This window comes from Aulostomus chinensis, chromosome 11 (assembly GCF_037954235.1).
Source record: "Aulostomus chinensis isolate RoL2024-O1b breed Wild chromosome 11, RoL_Achi_v1.0, whole genome shotgun sequence".
Lineage (NCBI taxonomy): Eukaryota > Metazoa > Chordata > Actinopteri > Syngnathiformes > Aulostomidae > Aulostomus > Aulostomus chinensis.
In genome coordinates, this window is record NC_141330.1 from 29,438,137 (window position 1) to 29,461,254 (window position 23,118).

At 45.1% G+C, this 23,118-nt stretch overlaps 1 long non-coding RNA gene across 2 annotated transcripts; it reads left to right on the plus strand.

The window, feature by feature from the left end:
- The first annotated feature begins 488 nt into the window (after positions 1 to 488).
- LOC147253949 (uncharacterized) lies at positions 489 to 14,458 on the plus strand. Of its 2 annotated transcripts, none has more exons than XR_015118617.1 (6): positions 489 to 855; positions 1,233 to 1,336; positions 1,427 to 1,484; positions 8,195 to 8,368; positions 13,312 to 14,135; positions 14,224 to 14,458. It is a non-coding gene; the product is annotated as an uncharacterized LOC147253949 (long non-coding RNA). The 2 variants fall into 2 exon arrangements; XR_015118616.1 differs by having other exon boundaries at positions 489 to 808.
- Positions 14,459 to 23,118: the final 8,660 nt, after the last annotated feature.

Here is a 23,118-nt window from a genome sequence, read left to right on the forward strand (position 1 = left end):
GTTGCAACACATAATGATGGCATTGGTTATACTTCTGAATGTGTCAGCTTGAAGCCTATCCCAGCTGAGATTGGATGAGAGGCGGGGTCACCAGTCCGTCACAGCACCATCAGGAACAATTAGGGGTTCAGTATCTTGCTCAAGGACACTTGGACATGGTCACCAGGGGAATTCAGGACTGAACCAGTGACCCTTCAGTTGCTTGACGGCCACGTTACGTCTGAGCCATTCTGCCCTGCAAGACTCTGTTGCTGAAGAAAAAACATGTTTAAGCTCATTTAAAGTTTGCTGTACAATATTTAGACGAGCTTGTGACGTACTGGGAGAATATAGTCTGGCCAGATGAGACCAAAGGTGAACTCTTTGTATGCCATATTACACAACATGTTTGGAGGTCAAATGGTTCTGTGTCGTCACTGTGCCGGGCATGAGGTGGGCGGAGGTGTCGATGATGACCCGCAGTGGCTGGCAGCCAGAGCAACGAACTGCTGTTTTGAAACTTACAGACTGTCACGAGCTCAACATTCTCACGACGCATTGTCACTTCAGCAAGGTGTGCACCTGAAGAGGTGCTGAGATCAGGGAGCTGCTGGCATTTCTGGTGAGAGGACTGTGGATAACCACCTCACGGGACTGTGAAGGATGGCTTGTTGTATGAAAATGTTGCGGAGGAGCTTGGTCGAGGTGGCTATCACCAGATGGCGGGACATCACCAGCAAGTTGAAAAACTACCAAAAAAAAAAAGTACCAGCAGGTCGGTGACCACAATAACAGAAGCGGCAGAGGGAGGCTGGACTGGGACTACAAGGTTTGCCAGACTGTCACAGGGCTGAATATTCTCCTGACATTTACATTGTATGTCACTGTTCACACACAGCTATGTGCTGCACATCTCGGCACGTTTACACCCCCACACAAGTTGTGGCTTTTTTTGAAAGAGGAATATTACGCCTTCACTTCACACAGACAAGATGGCAAATTCCCAACTCCACCAGGACATAAATTTGGCACATCCTGTCTAAAAAGGTCTCCTATTAACTAAAATTATTAAATAAATGAATAAGATATTTCCCGCTCAATGGCCACGGTGGTCGTAAAAGTAGTAATGGTAGTAGTGGCCATTGTAGTAGTTAATTCAATGCAGTAAAAGAGAGGAAGGCAGCATTGTTGTTTAGTCGCATTATTCTGAAACCACTCAGGCTCCTCCATTTTTGTTTTCCTGGCTGCATTAGGACACATTTTCAACTGAGCTGCTGTCAGATCAGCTGGACTGATGCGAACTCTTCTTGTCACACAAGCATTTTGGAGCGTGGCAGCTTTGAGCTGTAAAGACCTGGTGAGACCTGCTCTTTGTGCTCCTAAATACCCCGAAGAATGCTGCAAATGATTTGATCTCTGATTAAAAAGGAATTTTTTTTTAAATCAGGTCAACTTTGGCCCCATGTTAAATAACAGGCACCAACAGTTAAGGCAGAAGGAACCAGGTCAGTACTGTATCCTCTTCTTCTTCTTCTATCTACTTTTTACCAGCCAGAGCAGGATTAATGGCAGGCTGCTGCTGTGATCGAAGATGCTGTCAGGCCCACATGTTTCACAGCTTTCATCTGGACCTCGTCCAGAAAGTGTGATCTGAAACTGCTTGATTTAGTGGAAGGTGTACTTGACTCCTGCATCATGAGAAAACTGAGGACCAGACCCAGCCAGAACCATAAAAAAAAGCAACTGTGGACCGAGTCAGCCCCAGAAGACACTGACCAAAACATCCTGATGTCTAAGTTGCTCACTGCAGTACAGAATACCAAGTAGTCTTTGTCTGAGCTGATGTAGTGGAAGTGTCCTGGTGCTGCTAGACTGGATGTAAGAACCGATCAGTGATCTCAGTCCTGACCACGAAAGTCACAAATAAAAATAAATCCACATTCTGTTATTCGCTGTGACAGGTTCCTCGTTATTCCCTAAAGGAAGCGAATGCAAAGACAGCTGTGGTACCGACCTAGAGCCCTACCATCACAAACACTGGCACACTAAGGGCGCTTTCTCACCTAGTGGTCTGGTCCAAGGTCCGGACTTTTTTGTTGTTGTTGTTGCATTGTTTTCATTGGGTCCAGTAAAGTTCGCTTTCTCACTACTGTTATGAAGGCGGACCAAAGGAGCGACCTACGTCATGACGCCATTAACTGCAAGGTTTGCGGCTGTCATTGATTGGCTTGTGGATGAGCGTGCGTCTGACGTTACCGCGTTGGAAGTGCTCTGGCGGTCTATTTGGTATGGTCGCAGCAAAGAAGTTACCATCAACCATGGATCCGCGGAGTCATTTCGTTGCCCTCGCACGACTTTGGCTGCGCCTCCAACATCAACAACAACAACTACTACAGTCCCAATACGCCAGACCAGTGCGATGTCATCAAATGAATAACGTCCTTACGGTGCGCTTGATATTTCGACGCAGACAGGCAAGGAGGCGAAGACTGCAAGCTTCTCCGGAAAAACACGAAACTTCTCCGAGTTCCAGTGGGTCTCCTCCAGTTCATTTTTTTATTTCGTCCTCTGACCACATCTGAATGAATTATTTAATTTCCTCCTCCCCCCAAGTATTACCACGGCTCATCTTCGCTTTGTTTATGTTTTTCGGCGGGAACGAGACGTTTAAATATGACGTGTATCCTGCTTTTGGTCTGATAGTCCGAAAAATGCTTTCACATTACACAGCAGCGAACTATAGACCAGGATAATCCGGACTGAGACCACCTCCTGAGGCAGGACCAAAGACTCGGTCCTTAGTCCGGACCGTGGAGCTTTCACATCTGTCAATTTGCTCCGGACTATCTGGAAAGTCCGAAAGTCCAGACCACACGTTTCCTTCTCAGTATCACAAATACTGGCGAACAGCCCAGAGACCAACCGGACTGACAAAACCCATCAGGCTGCATCAAAATGATACCCTTTGGGCATTAAGATGTTATGACATCAGTGCAGGACTCTGATGTTCATTTTGAATGTTATTTTTCTTCTTAAGTTCCTGTTCAGCTCAAACAGGTATCAGTTCAACAACTGAGCACCTGACAAGGTCACGTCAGTGCTTCACCTCCACTGTATCGGAGAAGAACGAGTCAAATAAGATCCCAGCTGTCGGCATGATGACACTCAGTGTTTGTTGGTTTGTTCTTTATAAGATGTCACTGGCTTCAAACTGGAGCCTTGTTGTCAGTTTGCACAGATTTAATTTGTTTTAGGACATAAACACAACTATTGGACAATTGCATTATAAGATATTAAGTCTGCAAAAGACCCCTTCAAACTTTGTGTGACCAAATAAACTCAAGGGAGCAATTTTCCACAGAGAATGCAGGCCTTTTTCTGGAGATTTAATAGGACACTCTGCAATGCTCAGCACCAGCAGGAGAGCTTCCCAACCTTTAACTTGCCACTTAAATAATTACTCAGGAAAATCAGGGACAGGTTACACCACACAGACGGGAGGGAGTGGAAAATACAGAGTGTAATCTCTTTCAGCCTTTGCCTCCTGTAACCGTGAGCATGCTCACTCTGACAGCCCTGGTCCAAGGTGCTCAGCCAGGCTGGTAGACATTAACTTCATGGACTTTACTGTGTGCTTGCCACTGTATCACATTCAGTAATGGGTTTTTAAAATACAAATGCAAACATGGTCAGAGAAGATGTCAGTGTTGATTTATTCTGAACCTGCAGCACGTAGATGACTGCATGGACACATAGTAGGTATGAGCCTGTTAATCTTAATTGTCATGAATTTTGGGAAAATGCATCCAACATTACATTAAAAAGGTGTAATTGCATATCCCCCAGGAAACACTAATGATTCTACCCAGTTCAGGAGAAATTCTATCAGTACAAAGTCCATGGGAACCTAGGAATCTATCTATCTTTACTTAAAGCTAATTGATCAGCTAATTCTAATAATTATTTTAATTTCAATGGTAAAGCACTTTCCATATAACGGTTACAAAATGTTGAAATGGCAGTTGATAGCAAATGAAGGTGATAAAGGAGCTTAGACACTGAGAGAGGAAACATCACCATTAAAAGGTAGAGGTTATCAGGGACAGGGTAATCTGAGTCAAGGTTGTCAGAGGAAAGGATAGGGTTATTGAGGTCAGGGTTTTCAAGGTGAAGGACAAGGTAATTAGTGTTAGGGTTAAGAGGGTAAGGGTAATAAGTGTAAGTTATCAGGGCTTTGTTATTATGGTTGGGTTACTTGGCTGGGTTTTAATGGTTAGGGTACTACAGTTAGGTCATCAGGGTTAATCATGTCAAGTCAAGTTAACTCAAGTCAGTTTTATTTGTTTGGCACCAAACACCAACCAACACCCAACAATTCTCCATCACTCTCCAGGAGAGGAGAGGAGGGGAGAGGAGAGGAGGGGAGGGGAGAGGAGAGGAGAGGAGAGGAGAGGAGAGGAGAGGAGAGGAGAGGAGAGGAGGGGAGGGGAGAGGAGGGGAGAAGATAAGAGAGGAGAAGAGAGGAGTGGAGAGGAGAGGAGAGGAGGGGAGGGGAGGGGAGAGGAGGGGAGAAGATAAGAGAGGAGAGGAGGGGAGAGGAGAGGAGGGGAGGGGAGAAGAGAGGAGTGGAGAGGAGAGGAGAGGAGAGGAGGGGAGGGGAGGGGAGAGGAGGGGAGAAGATAAGAGAGGAGAAGAGAGGAGAGGAGAGGAGAGGAGAGGAGGGGAGGGGAGGGGAGGGCTCCATGTAACCTGATGTGTCCCCCAGCAGTCTAAGCCTGTAGCAGCATAGCTATCAATGGTTCAGAGCTACCTGAACCAGTCCTGACTGAAGGCTCTGTCATAAAGGAAAGTCTTAAGCCTGGACTTAAACGTAGTTAAAGTGTCTGCCTCTCTGACCCATGGAGAGAGCTGGTTCCATAGTAGAGGAGCCGGTACCTGAAGGCTCTACCTCCCAGTCTGTTTTTATTGATACTGGGAGTCACTAAAAGACCTGCATTCTGGGAGAGGAGTGCTCTGGTGGGACAGGAGGGACTAATGAGTTCTTTCAGAGAGGATGGAGCTTCATCATTGAGGGCCTGATGAGTCAGCAGAGGGATTTTGAAGTGGATTCTAGATCCTACAGGAAGGTGAGAAGCTAAAGTGGAGAGATGTGTTCTCTCTTCTAACTCCTGTCAGAACCCTGGCTGCAGCGTTCTGGACCAGCTGGAGACTCTTTAGGGAGTATTTAGGACATCCTGACAGGAGAGAGTTGCAGTAGTCCAGCCGAGAAGTGATAAATGCATGCACCAGTTTTTCAGCATCACTCTGGGAAAGGATGTTCCTAATCTTAGTGATACTGCAGCTGGAAGAAGGCGGTCCTGGTCACATGATTTATGTGGGAGCTGAAGGAAAGGTCCTGGTCAAAAATGACCCCAAGGTTCCTTGCAGTTGTCCTCAGGGTCAAGGTGATGCCATCGAGAGTACTGATCTGGTTAGAGAGGTGTCCCTGAGGGGTTTAGGTCCAAACATGATGACCTCAGTTTGATCTGAATTTAGCAGTAAGAAGTTAGAGGACATCCAGGATTTCATGTCTTTCAGGCAGTCTAGCAGATGAGTAAACTGGCTTGTGTCGTCTGGCTCCATCGACCAGTAAAGTTGTGTGTCGTCGTCATAACAGTGGAAGTTGATTGAGTGCTTCTGGATTATGTCACCTAATGGGAGCATGTAAAGAGTGAAGAGAATTGGTCCTAAAACTGAACCCTGTGGTCCACCATATGTGACTCTGCTGTACTCTGAATTGTCCTTATTAACATTAATAAACTGAAACCTGTCAGATAAGTAGGACTTAACCATTTTAGGGCAGGTCCTTTACTCCCAGTTTCATGGTCTAGTCTCTGTAGCAGGATGCTGTGGTCGATGGTGTCAAATGCAGCACTGAGGTCCAAAAGGACAGAGACAAGACCTCTGTCTGAAGCTGTAAGAAGATCATTAGAGACTCTGACCAGTGCTGTTTCAGTGCTATGGTGTCCCTGAATCCAGACTGGAAGGCTTCAAAGAGCTCGTTGCTGTGCAGATGTTCATGTAGCTGCTCCAGGGCAACCTTCTCAAGGATCTTGGAGATGTAGGGAGGTTGGATATCAGCCTATAGTTGGCTAACACATCTGGGTCAAGAGAAGGTTTTTAAGTAAAGGGTTGATGACAGCCACCTTAAAGGCCTGTGGCTCATAACCTGTGACTAAGGAAAGATTAATTTGGTTCAATATAGAAGTGTTGACTAGAGGGAAGGCATCCTTAAGGAGGCTTGTTGGGATGGGATCCAGCAGACAAGTGGCTGACTTGGAGGAAGTGACTGCAGAAGTTAAGTCTGACAGGTCGATGGGGAGAAGCTGTCCAAGTGAGCACCAAGTCTGGGAGGTGCTTCTATGGGGACTGTAGTCTGTCCTCCATTACTGGCAATCTTTGTTCTAATATTCACAATCTTTTCAGTAAAGAAAGAAAGGAAGTCGTTACTGCTGAGAGTTGGGGGGATGCATGGCTCAACAGCACTATGGTTCTTGGTGAGCCTGCCCACGGTGCTGAAGAGGAACCTGGGGTTGTTCTTATTCTTTTCTATCAGGGACGAGTAGTAAGCGCTTCTAGCATTACGGAGTTCTTTTTATATATTAATAAACTCTCCTTCCAGGCTTGGTGGACTTCCTCGTGCTGGCTGGAATGTGTCTTCCTTTCCAGTTTTCTGGTCTTCTGTTTTAAGGCACGCAGCTCTTGGCTGTACCAGGGAACTATTCTTTTCTGGTTGATAACCTTCTTTTTCAGGGGAGCTACGGCATCAAGTGTCCCAAGGAGTGCTGCTGCAGTGCTGTCCACAAGATAGTCCACCTGGGTGGGGTGAAATCAGCATAACTGCCCATTATATCACTACAAGATGTGGCAGCAAGCTCTGCTGGAATAAGCTCCTAAATCTAGAAACAGCAGTGTCAGATAGACATCTACTGAAGCAGGACTTTTTCCCAGGTAGGTTATAATTTGTTAAAGTAAATTCAAATGTAGTTAAGGAGTGATCAGACAAGACGGGGTTCTGAGGAAGAACTGTGATGAGGTCAGCTTCTATTCCATAAGTGAGTACTAAGTCAAGGATGTGATTAAAAGTGTGAGTGGGTTTGTTTACCCTCTGACAGAAGCCAACAGAATCAAGAAGCGACTTAAACGCAGTGGCCAGAGAATCATCATTGACGTCCACATGGATGTTAAAGTCACCCACTAGAATGACTTTGTCTGAGTTCAATGCCAAGTTAGACAGAAAGTCAGGGAGTTCTTCTAAGAACTCAGAATAAGGTGCAGGAGGACGGTACACCCCAGCAAGTAAGAGTGGTTTCTCTGCTTTCCAGTCTGGGAGGGAGAAGCTGACAGTCAGGCTCTCAAATGAGTTAATGAACAATTAGGTGGAGGGTTAAGCACCAAATTTGACTGATAGATTGCAGCTCCTCCTCCTCTGCCAGTGGTGCGAGGTACATGGTAGTGAATGTAACCAGGAGGGCAAGATTCATTTAAACTAACATACTCATCTTGCAACACCCAGGTTTCAGTGAGTGCTAATACACCAATCTGATAATTAGTAATTAAATCGTTCACTAGGAGAGACTTGGATGCGAGAGATTGAATATTTAGCAAACCACATTTAATAGTTTTACTGGGTTGGTTTGCTGGAGCAGTGGTTTTAATTTTAACTAAGTTGCTATAAGTTCCTCCTCCAGATTTGGGTGCAGGCTTATACAGCCTCGGGGCAGACACACTTTCTATTGGCTGGGTGGGTGACAACACCAAGGAACCAGTAGAGGGCATGCTTACCTGCAGCTCTGCCTGCTGGTCTGAACTCTGGGTGCTTGTCAGGGATTCGTATGGCTAATAAACTGGCCTCTGTTCCTAGATAAGAGAGATGCACCATCCAAAGTAGGATGGTTCAGTCCTGGAGCCAGACTGACAGAGAGCCACAGCTCTACTGAACCAAGTAGTCCTGTTTCCCTGGGCAGCAAAGAGTTCATGGACTTCTTTAATGACAAAATTCTACTGATTAGAGAGAAACTTCTTCTCCTCCTGCCATCAGCTAACAACATGGCACCTAGAACCCAGAACCTTAGAGGCAGCTGGAGGACCAGACACACACTTGGATAGTCCAGTCAATTTTATTTGTATGGCTTTAAATCCTAACCAAAGTTCTCTCCTGACTCTTTCCAAGTAGAGCAGGTCCAGCACCTCACTCCTTCAATGAACCTCCACCCAACAATTCTCCATCAGCAAGCACATCCTGCAGCAGCAGCCACCAGAACCTTCCTTTACCAGGCAGGAAGGTGGAGCAGATCCAGGATCCAGAAGTGTCTGAATCACATCACTTATCAACAGGAGTACCCCAGGGGTTAGTGCTCAGCCCCCTACTCTTCTCTTTATACATCACCTCACTCTGTGCTATAGTCTGCTGGCAAGGCTTCCCCTAATAACACTCAGCTCTTCCTGTCTTTTTCAACTGAAGACACGTCTGTCTCAGCTCAGATATCAGCATGTCTGGCTGATTTCTCCACATGGATGAAGGAAAGCCACCCTCTACTAAATCTGTCCAAATGTGAGCTGGTTGTCTTAACAGCGTTGTCTTAACTGCGTGTCCCTCCGTTCAACCACAGTGTTCTGTTCGATTCAAATCAACTCGTGCCCACAAACTCTGTCAGAAATCTGGATGTTGTGATTGATAACCAGGTGACCTTTAAGGTTCACATGGCCTTGATTGCTCGGTCTTGTTGAACCCCTCTATAACATTAGGGAGGACCAGACCCTACCTGACACAACGAGCCACACAGCTTCTGGTACAGGCCTTTTTGATGCCACGCATCAACTACTGCAACTCTCTCCTAGCAGGCCTCCCTGGTGGATGTTTAAACCTCTTCAGATGATCAAAGAAGCAGCAGCATGTCTTGTCTTTAACTCGCCCAAAACTGCACGTCAGCCCGTTGTTAATGTCTCCTCACTGGCTTCCAGTGGCAGCTCAAATCAAATTCAAAACTCTTCTTCTGGCTTGCAAAAAAGTGACAAGAGTGGCTCCTGCCTACCTGGAACCCCTCATCCAGGTCTACACGCCTGGCCTGACTCTTCTCCTCTGTTGGTCCCAAATGGTGGAATGAACTTCCCAACTCCACATGATCTTCAGAGCCCCTTTCTACCTTTAAGAGACATTTGAAGATTCAACTGTTCAGGGAACACAAGGCAGTCAAACCTGAGCCTCCTCCTTTTTGTTCTCAGGGTAGAACGAGTCAGGAGGTCTGAGACCGGCTCTTAGTGAACACTCAGCACTGACAATGTTGAATGTTGAATGTGTTGAATGTTGAAAGATGTTGTTGATGTTGAGCTATTGGTTGTGGTCAGTTGTGGTTGCATTATATTAAAAAACAACAAAAAACCCTGACACTCCTTGTACCTCTAGATGGCAGCGTCAATCAAACTTGAAGCACTTTGTCGTGCTTACTAAAGTTTTCCCTCCAGTCTAAATTCTTGATTGTGTTGTACATCACTTTGGACAAAAGCATCTGCTAAATGAAACTGTCGAACTATAGAACTAGGGGACTGGGACGTAACCAGATACCAGCGCCACATTGATTATATCTAAGAGGGAGGGGCTAACTAGGGTAGAGAGTCTTTGAGCAGCTTAGTGGGATGGGGTCTAAGAGACAGGTGGAGGGTTTAGAGGAGGACGTTATTGTACTAAGCTCATGAAGGTCAATGGGAGAAAAGCTATCGGGCTCATCACATCTCAGATCCCGGGTGCTGCTGGAGGAGGCTACAGACCTGAAGAGGCTCAAGCTGCCACCCGTAGCTCCACCTGCTCACGTCCCCGTCTGTCCATCAGTCTCACCACTTAACCAGCCTATTGTTCTGGCCTGACCACCACTTCTTTTTACCACCACCCCCTTGGGTGGTTGTGTACCTGATACCTCCCACCAGAATTTTAGAACTGAAGAAGCTTCTTGGATGAGAGGAGAAACGTCTTCACCTACAAGAGGTTGAGTCCAGTTGCCTAGTTTGATCATTTCTTGAAGAGGGTCATTAAAAAAGTCCTTGAACTCTTTGCTGCCCAGGGAAACAGGACTACTTGGTTCAGCAGAGCTGTGGCTCTCTGTCAGTCTGGCTCCAGGACTGAAGAGGAACCTGGGTTGTTCTTGTGTTCCTCTATTAGTGCTGAGTAGTCGGCTGCTCTGGTTCTACCAAGGGCTTTCCTTTAAGTTTTAAGGCTTTCTTGCCAGACTACATGTGACTCCTCCAGTGTGGAGCAGCATCACATCCTCTCCAGTTTTTAAACCATAACTGATTTAATCTAATGTGTATTTAGACTTGCATGGCTTAATCTTTGAGACAAGCATATGCTACTGGCAGGTTCAGCCAGGCAGACCATAATTAGGTAGGGAGGTAGGTAATGAGGCTGAGGGTATATCAGGGTTGGGTTATCAGGCTCTGTGTTATCAGGATTAGATTTTGAGGGTTAGGGTAGCAGGGTGAGGTTTGAGGGTACAAGTTATCAGTTTTGGGTTGTCATATTTAGAGTGATCAGGATTAGGTTATGGCATGGTTAGGTTATCATGGATGGCCTAGGATTGCAGAGCCAAATTTTTAGGGTTAGGCTACCAGGTTTAGGGTTTTCAGGTTTGGGTTATCAGGGTTAAAGACATCAGGGTTGGGGTACCAGGGTTAGGTATTGGGGTTAGGTTATCAGGGTTCGATTTTGAGGGTTAGAGTTTGGGTTATCAGGGTTATCACATACTTACACACGACTGTAAGAAGACATGATTAATTCTTTATTGATTCTTGAAATACTTAAGCATTTTGAGATAAATTGATAAAAGGTGGGCCTGCGATAAACTGATGACCTGTCCAGGGTGAACACCACATGCTGCCCGAAGTCCACTGGGATAGGCTACAGCCAGCCCACCCCCTGCAACCCTTAATGTATAAGTGGCACAGAAAGTGGATGGATGGATGATAAAAATATCACATACATCATACTGTGGTAACAGTACCCCCACGGTCCCTTGCTAACAAAAAAAAACTACAAGATACAGTAAGAGGATGAATCAAACCTGCCCCCCACACACTGTTCCTCATTCCATCAGTGAGTTCTGCTTACTTTACACCTTTGACCTGTACACCTGTAACCTTTACATCTGTCCACCTATAAACTGTAATCTGAAACCTGTTAACTGTGACCTGTAAACCTGAACACATGTACACCTGTAACCTGTGCATCTGTACAGCTGATACCTATACACATGTACATCTGTAAACTGTAATTTATACACCCTTAACCTGCAATCAGTGCATCTGTAATGTGTAACTGACATACCTGTAACCTAGAAGATAAACACCTGTAACCTACACACCTATAATATGTTACCTTTACACCTGTGATCTGTACATTGGTTACCTGTCCATATGTACACCTGTAACCTATACACCTATAACATGCAAACTGTAACCTGGACACTTGTTCATCTATAACCTTCATCCTGAACACCTGTACACCTATTATCATTAGCCTCTAATGTGACTGTGTACAGTTCTCACAACTATGATCAGGTGTGTGAACACTAAAACTTACAAGTGTTCTTATATGCAGGCTACAAGTGACAAATCTGCTGACTGTCCGTTTTAGATCACGGGAACACTGTTTACTGCCAGTCTGGCAGAACACATGGATCCACGAGGGCAGAACACCTCCTCAAGCCTCCCTTAGGATGCCTTGAATATACCTGATACATACATACCAACAGACCTATTTTATTACAGTCTTGTTGTGTTGGCAAGTGTCATAACTGTATGAAAGACATCTGAGACCTAACTCATTATTGTTGGACTGCACAACAGGCACAGAGGTCAGATTCAGTTTTCCATCAGTACCATATGGGCCAGGATATTCTGTGCATTGGGCCGAATGGAATTTCCACTGGAATTTCTTCATTACATTCATAGCCAGAGCTTCTGGTGCTGAGCCACCACTACGACTCCTCCTACCTGATATAGCAGGACAATTTTTGGGAAATACTCCTTTTTATTAATCATATTTAGTGCTAGACAGATCGCCATAGAGCGAGCCACCTCAGACGTACACTCAAATGCTCTCAATGGCTCTTATTTTTCAAACGAGCAAACAACTGAAAACAAGCGTAAAATGTGCGTATGTTCATTTTTACCTAAGCTGTGCTAGTTATCAATTTGAGCGTGAACATATTCTGCGATGAAATCTTATGACAGGTCTGAGCTCATGTATGCAAAATTAGATTTGATGAAGGGGACTTGTGTTTCATGGACAGGAGTCGGAGAGTTGTTTTAACAGCAGATGTCGTGTCACTGATGAAGATGTGTGCATCACGACAAATGATGATGATGATGATTTGATTTATTGGTCCCTGTGGGGAGATTTGTTTTCACTGGCATGTACTGTTACATAGACGGACAACATATTTCACAGAACAGACAGCAACAGTGAACAACATGCGCAACAGTTATAATAACAACAAATAACAACATATATGATGACACAGTAGGATAGCAGAGAGCATCAGTGGGGACTGCTGTTCAGGGCGGCTATGGTTGCAGGGAATAGGCTCCTCCCAAGGCGGGCTCTTTTGACCTTCAGCGATCTGTACCTGTGCCCTGAGGGAAGTGGGGTGTTGTATTGGGTCAGTGGGTGGGTGCTGTCTCGAACTATAGTCCTGCCTATACAGGTGATGGACTTAGCTATGTTCTGTGAGGTTGGGTGTGGGAAGACCAATGGTTTTGGCAGCTGTGTTTGTGATGCATGTGAGTTTGGCCCAGTTTGTGACGGAGAGCATGGTGAAGAAACAGGATGAACAGTACATTGTTGAATGATATTTTGGTAGAATAACAACAGAAGTGGAGCTGTAACATGCAGTCCTTTGAATTTGCGAATGGCTGACAGTCTTTTTCTGCTTCTTTTTTGGATGTCCGTGGTGTGCTGATCAAAGGTGAGTTTATTGTCCAGAGTTATTCCTAGGTATTTGAAAGTGTCCACTGTTTCGACTGTTTGGGTGTTGATCATAGTAGGGTGCTGGGGTGGGGGTGGGGGGGGGGGGGGGCTGAACAGTAATTCTCTTGTTGTATTAACATTGATTTAGAGATGGTTGTCTTTGCACCACTTGGAGAAATGAGTGACTGTGTTGTGATAGTCCATGGTGGATTTGTTTTCTGAAAGTAGTGCGAGGATGGCTGTGTCATCAGAATATTTGAGAAATCCTTATGGTAAATCCATCCATCCCTCATCCATCCCTCCCTCCTTGTTCCCCCTCTTCTCCTGTTCAGGGTGGTGGGGGTGGAGCCTATCCCAGCAGCCTTCCCCCTGGACAAGTCACCAGTCCATGGCAGGGCCAACACATAGAGACAGACAACCATTGGCTCTCCCAGCCACGCCTACGGTCAATTTAGAGTCTGGATTAACCTGGTCCCTCTTGATGTCTTTGGACTGTGGGAGGAAGCTGGAGTACCAGAGAGAACCCAGCAGGAACAGGGAGAACATGGAGACTCACCCAGAAAGACCCCGTGCTCCAGCCGTCACTCAGCCCAACTGTGCCAGCAGCTCTGAAGTCGATCAGTTCCCTCTCTGCTGAGTGTATTTAATTCCTGTCTCATGATGCTCAGCAAACTGTGATTAAAGGGAAATTTTATGAGATTGTCGAGTTTCCAAACGTGATTGGAGTGATTGATTGTACTCGTGCGTCTGAAGCCACCATCTGAGAATGATGACACAAACATCAATCGCAAAAATTACGACTCAGTTAATGTTCAAGTAATCAGTGATGGCAGAATGAGTATTCTGGGTCTGGTAGCCCGGGGGCCTGGATGTAGCACGACTCATTCGTTTTTCAAAACAGCAGTATAGGTTCTTGTCGGGCAGATGGCTCTGTTCTGGGTCAATGGAGGGAACCCTGCTTTATATCCCTGAAAAGTTGTGCAATATTTTCCAGATTTGTGGAGTTCTCCACAATATTGCACAGAAGAATGGGATACCATTTGAGGACCTGCACCCAGAGAACCCCCTGCACCCAGAGATCCCTGGCCACAACCTCAACAGTTGGGATCACTCTGGAGGAGAGAAGAACTGATTTAACATTCAGTGCTATGTACGGGTAAGCAATGTTATTTCAAAAAGACGTTAAATGTTGAGTGAACACAATTCATTTATTTAACCTTTTAAGATTCTCATTTATGGCCCAGGCTTGTTGGTGCGGCCCTGCTGTGACGCCTCACTCTCACTTGCCTCCATTGGGTCAACGAAATGCTCAAGTTTAGCGCACATACACAACAAATGTATATGTGCTGTTGTTAAATTCTGAAGTGTACCATTATTACTTTCAATCTGTAATAATTGTGACTGATTGTGATCGTTGTATCAGGCCTTGAGTTGTGAAATGGCATTTTGCCCTGGGCTCGATCCCTTGGTGACAATAAAGGCAACTTATACTGATTCTTATATGTCTCGTAATGTGGTGTTGATTGTTTGAAGTGACATATATTTCTGCCATCAATCTGCACATCACTGTTTGCTTTTCTAAGACCTCTGCAGTTAACACAGAGGGACGTAGTGGTGCACCAGCACGCGGGGCAGAGACGCACCGCTGCGCTGTTGGCTGCATTTGGGAATACTGGACAGTGTCAGAGCCTTCAGCATGGGGGTCAGACATGTGCTGCTGCTCTATGAGCTGCCTATGGGAAGACTGGGCATTTTCGCAGTCCCCTTCAACACTTTCTGGTTCATCTCGTCCAAAATAAAAATAAGTTTGATCTATCAAATGTTTAACTGTCAAATGTTGTATTCACCATCACAGATGTAGAAATTTATATATACCATAGTCCGGCTGATTTTGGAAACACTGTTGACCGCAGCTGTAATTTCTCTCCACACGGCATTATTTTGCTTGCCATTTATACCTGATTTCAGGCTACCAAACAAACAGTGTGGCGACCAGACTCCTGAGTTTCTCCACTTCAGCCTATGAAAAGTTTTTTTTTCTGCTGGCTTGCGTCTCTCCATGTCGTAAAGTCTAGGGGTGCGGATTCTAAACCATGCGTTTATAGAGGCGTGATATGATAATTACGATAGATTTCAGCCACCGACATTTATCAACAGCCACTCGTTCTTACGCTGCGGTCAGTGTGATAAAAATATTTTGTAACTCTCACTTGAGTCCTGTTGTATGGTGATTTCTCCGCTCATATTTGTGCTGGTTAGTGCGCTCGTTTGATAAATGAGGGCCAATGTGAACTGGAATACACTCAGAGGAGGAAGTGCAGCTCTGAAACCTGAGAGAAAGAGATGGAGGCAGAGACAGCCAGAGTGGTTCCTGCTGGACACGGTTTATTAATCAGTCAATCAATCTTTATTTATATCGCATCAAATCAGAACAAAAGTTATCTTAAGGCACTTTACTCAAAGAGCAGGTCGAGGACCTCACTCTTTAATTCAAATGGAAGAGACCCAACATTCAGACAGAGCAGCACTAGGTGACGCTGGCGAGAAAAAAACTCCCTTTAACAGGAAGAACCACAGGCAGAACCGAGCTCCGAGTGGGTGGCCATCTGCCTCAACTGGTTTGGGTTGAGAGGGAGAAGAAAAGAAAAGGGGGTGAGGGAGGAGAAGAGAGAGAAACGCAGGCCAGGGCGAGCGAGTAGTTGGTCCAGGGCAGGATGCAATCAACTCAACATCTACAGGCAGACCTGCGTTCTGGACCAGCTGGAGAGCCTTTAACCACTTGTTGGTGCAGCCTGATAATAAAGAGCTACAATCGTCCAGCCTAGAAGTCACAGACACATGGACTCGTTTTCACCTGGAGACAGAATGTTTCTGATCTGAGAGAAACTGCGTCGATGGAAAAAGGCGGTCCTAGCAATTTCATTGATGTGGGAACTGAAGGACAAATCCTGATCAAATAGAAATCCTGGGTTCAACAGTGCTGCTGAAAGCCGTAGTGATGTCATCCAGAGCAGTGACATCATCAGATAATGTGTCTCTAAGGTGTTTGTGGCCAAGCACAAGAACTTCTGTCTCATCAGAGTTTAGCAGTAAAAAGTTAGAGGTCATCCAGGCCTTCATGTCTGTAATGCTTGTAGTTTAGTAACGGTTGGCCTTCATCGGCTTTACTGATGAATATAATTGAGTATCGTCTGGGTAACAATGGAAGTTTACGGAGTGTTACTGAATAATTTAACCAAAGGAAGCATATGTAAAGTGAAGAGTGTCGGCCCAAGCACTGAGCCTTGAGGAACACCGTGTTTAACTTCTGTCTGCGTAGAAGATTTATCATTAACCTGTAAAAACTGGTATCAACCTGATAAATACGACTTAAACCAGTTTAATGTCGTTCCCTTAAAGCCAATGAAGGGTTCAAGTCTCTGTTGCAGGATTTGATGGTCGATTGCGTCAAAGGCAGCTGAGGTCTAACAGGATGAGGACGGACAGAAAGTGATGGACTCTCAAACCAGACTGAAAGTCCTCAAATAAACTCTTGTTATGTAGGAAGTCACACAACTGATTAGCAACTGCTCTCTCCAGGATGTTGGAGAGAGAGGGGAGGTTAGACATCGGTCTGTAGTGGGCTAGAACCTCATGGTCTAGAGGAGGCTTTTTCAGCTGTGGTCCAATGACAGCTGCCTGAAGGGACCGTGGTACAGTTCTTGTTACTGAAGACTGCTCAATCAGATTTATTGATCTATACTGTCTAATTCCTTCCTTCAGTTATTCAATCCTTTCATCACACAGCCCAAAAATAATGACAAAGGGAAGCATACCAATTAATAAGGAGTAAAACGGTGAAGAGGAAGAAAACAAGGAAACTGACAAAGTTCTCTGTATATTGAGATGTATCACTATTTTAGGTTTCTCTGTCGTTCATATATTTTGGATGAACTTAACATGATCATGATCGTTCCCTAGTTCATCAGTTTGAGTGTGTGTGTGTGTGTGTGTGTGTTCAAGTGTGCATGCATGCGTGCCTGTGTGTACATGTGTGAGTATGTGTGCGAGTGTGTGTTTGTGTGTATATGTGCAAATGTATGTTTGGTTTTGTGTGTATGTGTTTGCGTGTGTGCATGTTTATGGTGTGAGTGCGTTTGTGCGTATGTGTGTGCGTGCGTGCAAGTGTGTTTATGCGTGTAGGTGTGTGTCTGTGTGTGTGTCAGTGCGTGTGGGTGTGTGTTTGGCCATGGAAGTGTGTGTTTGTGCATGCCAGTGTGTGTGTTAGTGCGTGTGCATGTTTGTGTGTGTTTACGCATGTGAATTTGCTTGTATATGTGTGTGTAGATGTGCCACATTAGTCTCAGTCGGGTGAACAGACTCACTGGGGCTCATTCATGAGCTGTTCCTTACACATTTGTTCCCAGTCGGAATGAAAAGACAGAGAAAGAGAGGGAGAAAGACAGAGGGAGCGAGACAGAGAATTTTTTTTAACTTTAACAACTCTTTATTGTGCAGCTGCAGGCTTATATCACTAACAGAACCATCTAACCCAGTCTAAAAAATCTGTTGTTCAAAAAAACCAAGGGGCAAATAAGATCCCATCATCATCTGTCACAGAGCAGATAGAACCTAAACAACCACATTTCCTCCTGAAGTCACCCCAGAACCCTTGTTCATTTGTAAAGAAAGAAGTCATTAGTGACTCTGGATTTGATGAGACCCTTTAAAACCACAGCATCATCCCCAGCATTTTTCTGCACCTTATTTTTCAGACTCAAGTAAATTGCCAGTTTGGCTTCCCAACAACAAAATTGATGAGTTCAAAATTTTTTCTGTGCTTCTGACTATAGAAAAAAAAACAAGTATAAAACCTTGCTTGTAACAGAATAATATAGAAGGCTTAGTCTGCTGTCCTCCATAAAACCGTGATAAATGGTCTCCCTGCTACTACAGAAAGGACAGGTATGTTTCAACTCAGGGTTGATTGTAGATGTTAGGGCATTCACAGCAATGGCTGCATGTAGGACTCGCTGTCACGATCCCTGTCTCGTGTTTCCTGTTTTATTTTGTAGTCATGTCCTGTCTTCCTGTCTTCCCTCCTGTGATTACCTCATGTGTCTCACCTGTGTCTTGTTTCCCCTCTTGTATTTAACCTGTGTGTTTCCTCAGTTACGGGTTGGGTCATTGTAGTCATTGTAGTTGTAGTTGTAGTTGTCATTGTTGCTGTCATTTGCTGTCGTTGTCGTCGTCATAGTTTGTCAAGTCAAGCCTCCTTCCTCACATCAAGCCTCCTGCCTCATGCCACGTCTCCAGCCTTCGCCCTCACGCCACGTCTACAGTCGTCAAGTTCCCCTGTCTCCCGTTCCCCCCTCTCAATAAACCTCTTTTGTGCACCGCCCTCACTGTCTGCAATTGGGTCTCCATCATCCCCAACCCTGACAGTCGCCACTGAAGGTCGCATTGTGACCGTTTTCGGGGACTGGGTTACTCTGGGGTGCCAGCCAGGCACAAAGCCTGACAATAAATATTATTCAATTTTTCCTAGTCGTCTGTCTGGTTGTAGTCCCCCCACACACGCACACAAAGGAACATCAAGGATAAACTTTGATGACCACAAAATATATATTTTACCAGGAATGAAGCAGCAGAAAATAAACGTTTCCCTTCACCAACCTGCAAGTACCACCCACAATGCACACCTCCACCCCAGCCCCAGAACAACAGAAAAATTCAAACAACTTGAATTAGTTTTCAAACATAAATATATTTCTTTTTTTCAGTTCAGCACAGTCAGTTAGCATTTTTTTAAATTAATCCAGAAAAAAACAGTCCCAGCCCAAAAAAGGTTTCTAGAAGAATCTAATTTTTCCTAATAGTCCAAAAAGAAAGAGAATCCAATCCAATCAAAAAAAGAAGGTAATGCAGAAGAAAGAAAAAAATCCAGTTCAATCAAGAGGGAGGGGGAAAAAAATCAATGTAGTCCAACAAAAAGAATACACACGCTGTGATTCCCCAAAACAGGCAGTGACGCGTCAGTCTCATATGTCAGTATTTTGGTAGCGTTGTTAGGTTAGCTGTTAGCTTTCAGCTTTTAGCTTCGAGCTTTAGTCCTATTGGAGGAGCGATGAGCGGGGGATGACAGAAGACAGGCCAGCGACGGCGGGTATCCAGTCAGCGGCGGCGCTTGGCGTCAAACCCACACTAATGGAGTTGGCCGGTCTCAACTTCCGCAATCCGTGAGGGACTCACTACCCCAAGTTTTCGGTACTAGCCGCAGGATGCAGCGCTAACGTGACCTGCGAGTTGCACATTCCCTCTCTACAGCTGATCGGGGCCGCCATGTTTTAACTCAGCCCCCGTTCATGGGAACATGCCTGGATTGGCCAGCAGCTGCCAGCAAATCAGGAGGCTTTTTACATCGCCAGCCAATCCGGGGTGATGTTCCAGCATGTGATTTTGTTCTTTTTGTTAAGGGAGGCCTATACAGCACTCTCCATAAAGGTTTTACCTGAACAGTAATGCCTATCTTCTCCCTCCAGACAGCATCCATTCTCCCCTTCAATGTGTCCTTATTTAGCACCTTGACCATATTTCTGTAACCTTCCCAGTTGCTGAGAACAAGTATATTCAGTCACATTCACCAAAATTCAGCAGAGGGGTGGCATAACCACATTCCTTCAGATCAGGTGAAAGAAAAATATTGAGGAGCACATCATTGCCAGTACAGTGAATCTTCCCACTACCATACTCTTCAAATAGGTTTTTCCTCTGCAAGCTCAACACACCACTAAGCTAACCCAGAAAACTGCCCACATACCTCACAGACCTTAACCCCAAATAAGAGGCCACTGCTTGAGCATTTTCTAAAATACACTCTGCCTTCTCAACAACACAGCGTAATTTGAGAACATGATTTTGACATAACAAGGATGTAAGACCAAGCAAACCATCACATGACACATCAAGACATGACCCCAGTACAATAGGCTTATCAAGCACCCAGTGAACTGATGAGAGTTCCCCCACCCACTGATGTGTAAAAAGTCTCCAACTCTGAATGGGCTCTGGTAAAACAAAGTCCATCCGTCAAGCTCCAGTCGCCTACAGTCCATCCAAAGAGCGTAACGTCCAAGCCCAGAATACTGATTCCAGACAGGATACTGTGAGCCAATAGTCTCCATAACGGAGTGTTGGAGGTTGTGAGGTAGCCTCTGGACAAATTGCAGTCTGTAAGTGTCTCTTTTGCTGACCAGGTTTATGAGCCCTTGTCCTCCATCATCCTTAGACAAGAAAAGGATGGCTTAGGGCACTCAGTATAATTTGTCCCAGAAAAAGCCCACCATAATCCTCTGAATATCGATGAGCAGTCCATTTGGGAGCTCAACACAAGCAGGCTTGTTGATGATGAGTGCCTGTCCTCTATAGGACAATTGAGGGAGCAGCCACTGCCACTTGTCCATACAACCTTTGACCTTCTCAAGCACACAGTCCCAATTCTTTTGCACATATGTATCATCTCCTAAATAAACACTGAAATATTTCAACCCTTCTTTTTCTGTAGTAGCCGACCAGGTAGGCACCTCTTTTCCAAATCCCCTACCTGGAAAGCCTTACTCTTCCCCCAGTTTTTCTTAGCAGAGGAAACCATTTGAAAATCATAATGTGTTTTAACACATTGACATCCTCTTGTCCGTTAACAAAAAAAGAAACATCATTGGCATAAGCGTTAACCAAAGGTAGAAAATCACCCCTCAACTCAGAGCGCAACTTGAGCATCAGAGGTTCAAGTGCAATGGAATAGAGCATGCCAGACACTGGACAACCTTGTCCAACCCCCCTTTTAACTCTGAATGGAGTGCTCAGGCCCCAATTGATTTTTAAGACACTTTACTTTTGTCCTGCAAATAACCCTTCTTTGGCAGGAGTGTTACGACTGCCTTGTGGCAGCTCAACAGAAGACAACCCTTCTCAAAGCATTTGCGAGGCACTGCCAGGAGGTCCTCCCCCATGCATTCCCAAAACACCTTATAAACTCCACAGGTAGCCGAACAGGAGACTTGCCATCCTCCATGCTTGTAAGTGCTAATTTGATTTCATGGAAAGTTCAGGGCTATCAGTGTCAGAGTGACGCTCTTCAGGCACCCTTGGCAAACCACTGAAGAAAGTGTTTGATATGCTATGCCCCTAGGTATCAACTCACTATCATAAAGACTAGAATAAAACATTCTCCCATAACTGTGCATCTGCCTTGATGTCTTTTACTCAGTTATAGCAAAAATATGACTTCATAGGCCTCACTTTTTTTAGTTTTTTGCAGGTGAGAGACTTCATACTAAAGTGTACAACATTAAGTTAAGACAGAAACCTCTCAGATTTGGAGAGCTCTTTCACTTGGCCTCAGAAGACATCTGATGGCTCTTGCTATGATATTTTGAGATAATTAATTAATTAATTAATTAATAAAACTGTCAGATTTGGAAAGCATGGATTTGGTTCTAATGAGGAGAACCTCAGTTTAATTGCTGTTTAGTTTGAGGAAGTTTTGGGTGAACCAGGTTTTTATTTCAGAGATGCAGTGAGTGAGGGAGGTGGGTGGCAGAGGGTGTCATTCGAGGTGTCAAAAAGAGGGTTTGGTGTTGAGGTAGAGCTGGGTGTCATCGGCATAACAGTGGAAATGAATGTTGAATTTGTGGAAGGTATTTCTGAGGGGAAGGATATCGATGATGAAGAGTAGGGGCCCCAGGACAGAGCCCTGGGGCACGACGTAAGTAACGAGGAGGGGATGGATTTATGAGACTTGAGCTGAATAAACTGAGTGCGACCAGAGAGGTAAGATGTGAACCAATCCAGGGGAGTGTGGGTGATGCCGATGGAATGTAGTCTGTTAAGGAGGGTAGTGTGACAGATGGTATCGAAGGCTGCACTCAGGTCGATGAGGATGATGGAGTCCAGATTTATTATCCGATCCAATTAGATTATCCAATTTTGATAAGTGCTGTGTCAGTGCTATGGAGTGGGGGGAAACCAGACTGGAAATGTTCATATAGGTTGTTGTGGGACAGGTGTAAATGGCATTCGGAGGCAACTGTTTTTTCAAGGATTTTGGAGATTAAGGGGAAATTAGATACGGGCGGAAGTTGTTGAAGTTGGAGGCATCAGCACTTTTTTTTTCAAAATTGGGGTGATGGCAGCCATTTTGAAGGATGTAGGGACAGTTCCAGAGGTGAGAGAGGAGTGGATGATGGCAGAGATGAGGGGGAGCAGGCTTTAACAAGTTGTGTGGGATATGGTGAGTTCATCAGCTGTAAGGTCAGATGGAGTGACACTAGAGCAGCAGATTAAATCCAGGATGTGTCCTTTGGAGTGTGTGGGAAAAGTGGTATGTCGCTGACATCCAAAACTAAACAGGAGGTGAAGTCTTTGGTGAGAGGCAGATTGACATTGTCCATGTGGATACTGAAATCACCCAGTAGTATTGTTTGATGAGAGAGATAATAAATGGGTGAGGAAGGCAGCAAAGTCATTTAGAAATTCATTATTCAGTTTGGGGGAGGGGGGGGCGGTACACAGTAGCAGTGATGGAGTGGCACCAGACAGCTCACAAACAGTAGACTCAAACGAGCTGGACGCAGGCACAGACACTGACAAAACTTTTCAGTTCTCGTGGTAAATTATCGTGACCATGGACCTGGACCAGATGGACTTTATTGCTGTTGAGCATGGAATTTCCATGCGAGAACCTTGGCAATGTCTGGGGGAAGATGAAGGACTGTCAGGTCCAAAAATATGGGTGCAAAATCCAAAAGCAGACTCCAAAATGAGAACAAAAAGGCTTTATTAACTAAGTTACTCAGGCACTTGGCAACAATCAAAGGACAAAAAACTCAAAACTAGATGGCACTAAAAAGGAACAAGGTGAAAAACAAAAACACTACTAAGGGCAAAAACTACGAGGATCAAGAATAGGCACAGGATCAAGACTATCTAAAGGTGAGCAAAGAGAACAAGACGAACTGGCACGGGACAAAGGGAGACGAGGACTATATACACACACACAAGGTAATGGGGCACAGGTGGAGCACATTAGGGAGGGGCCAGACAATCACAGGAGCAGGAAACACGGGAGGCAGGAAGGGCAAGTGACCTGAAACGAGAGG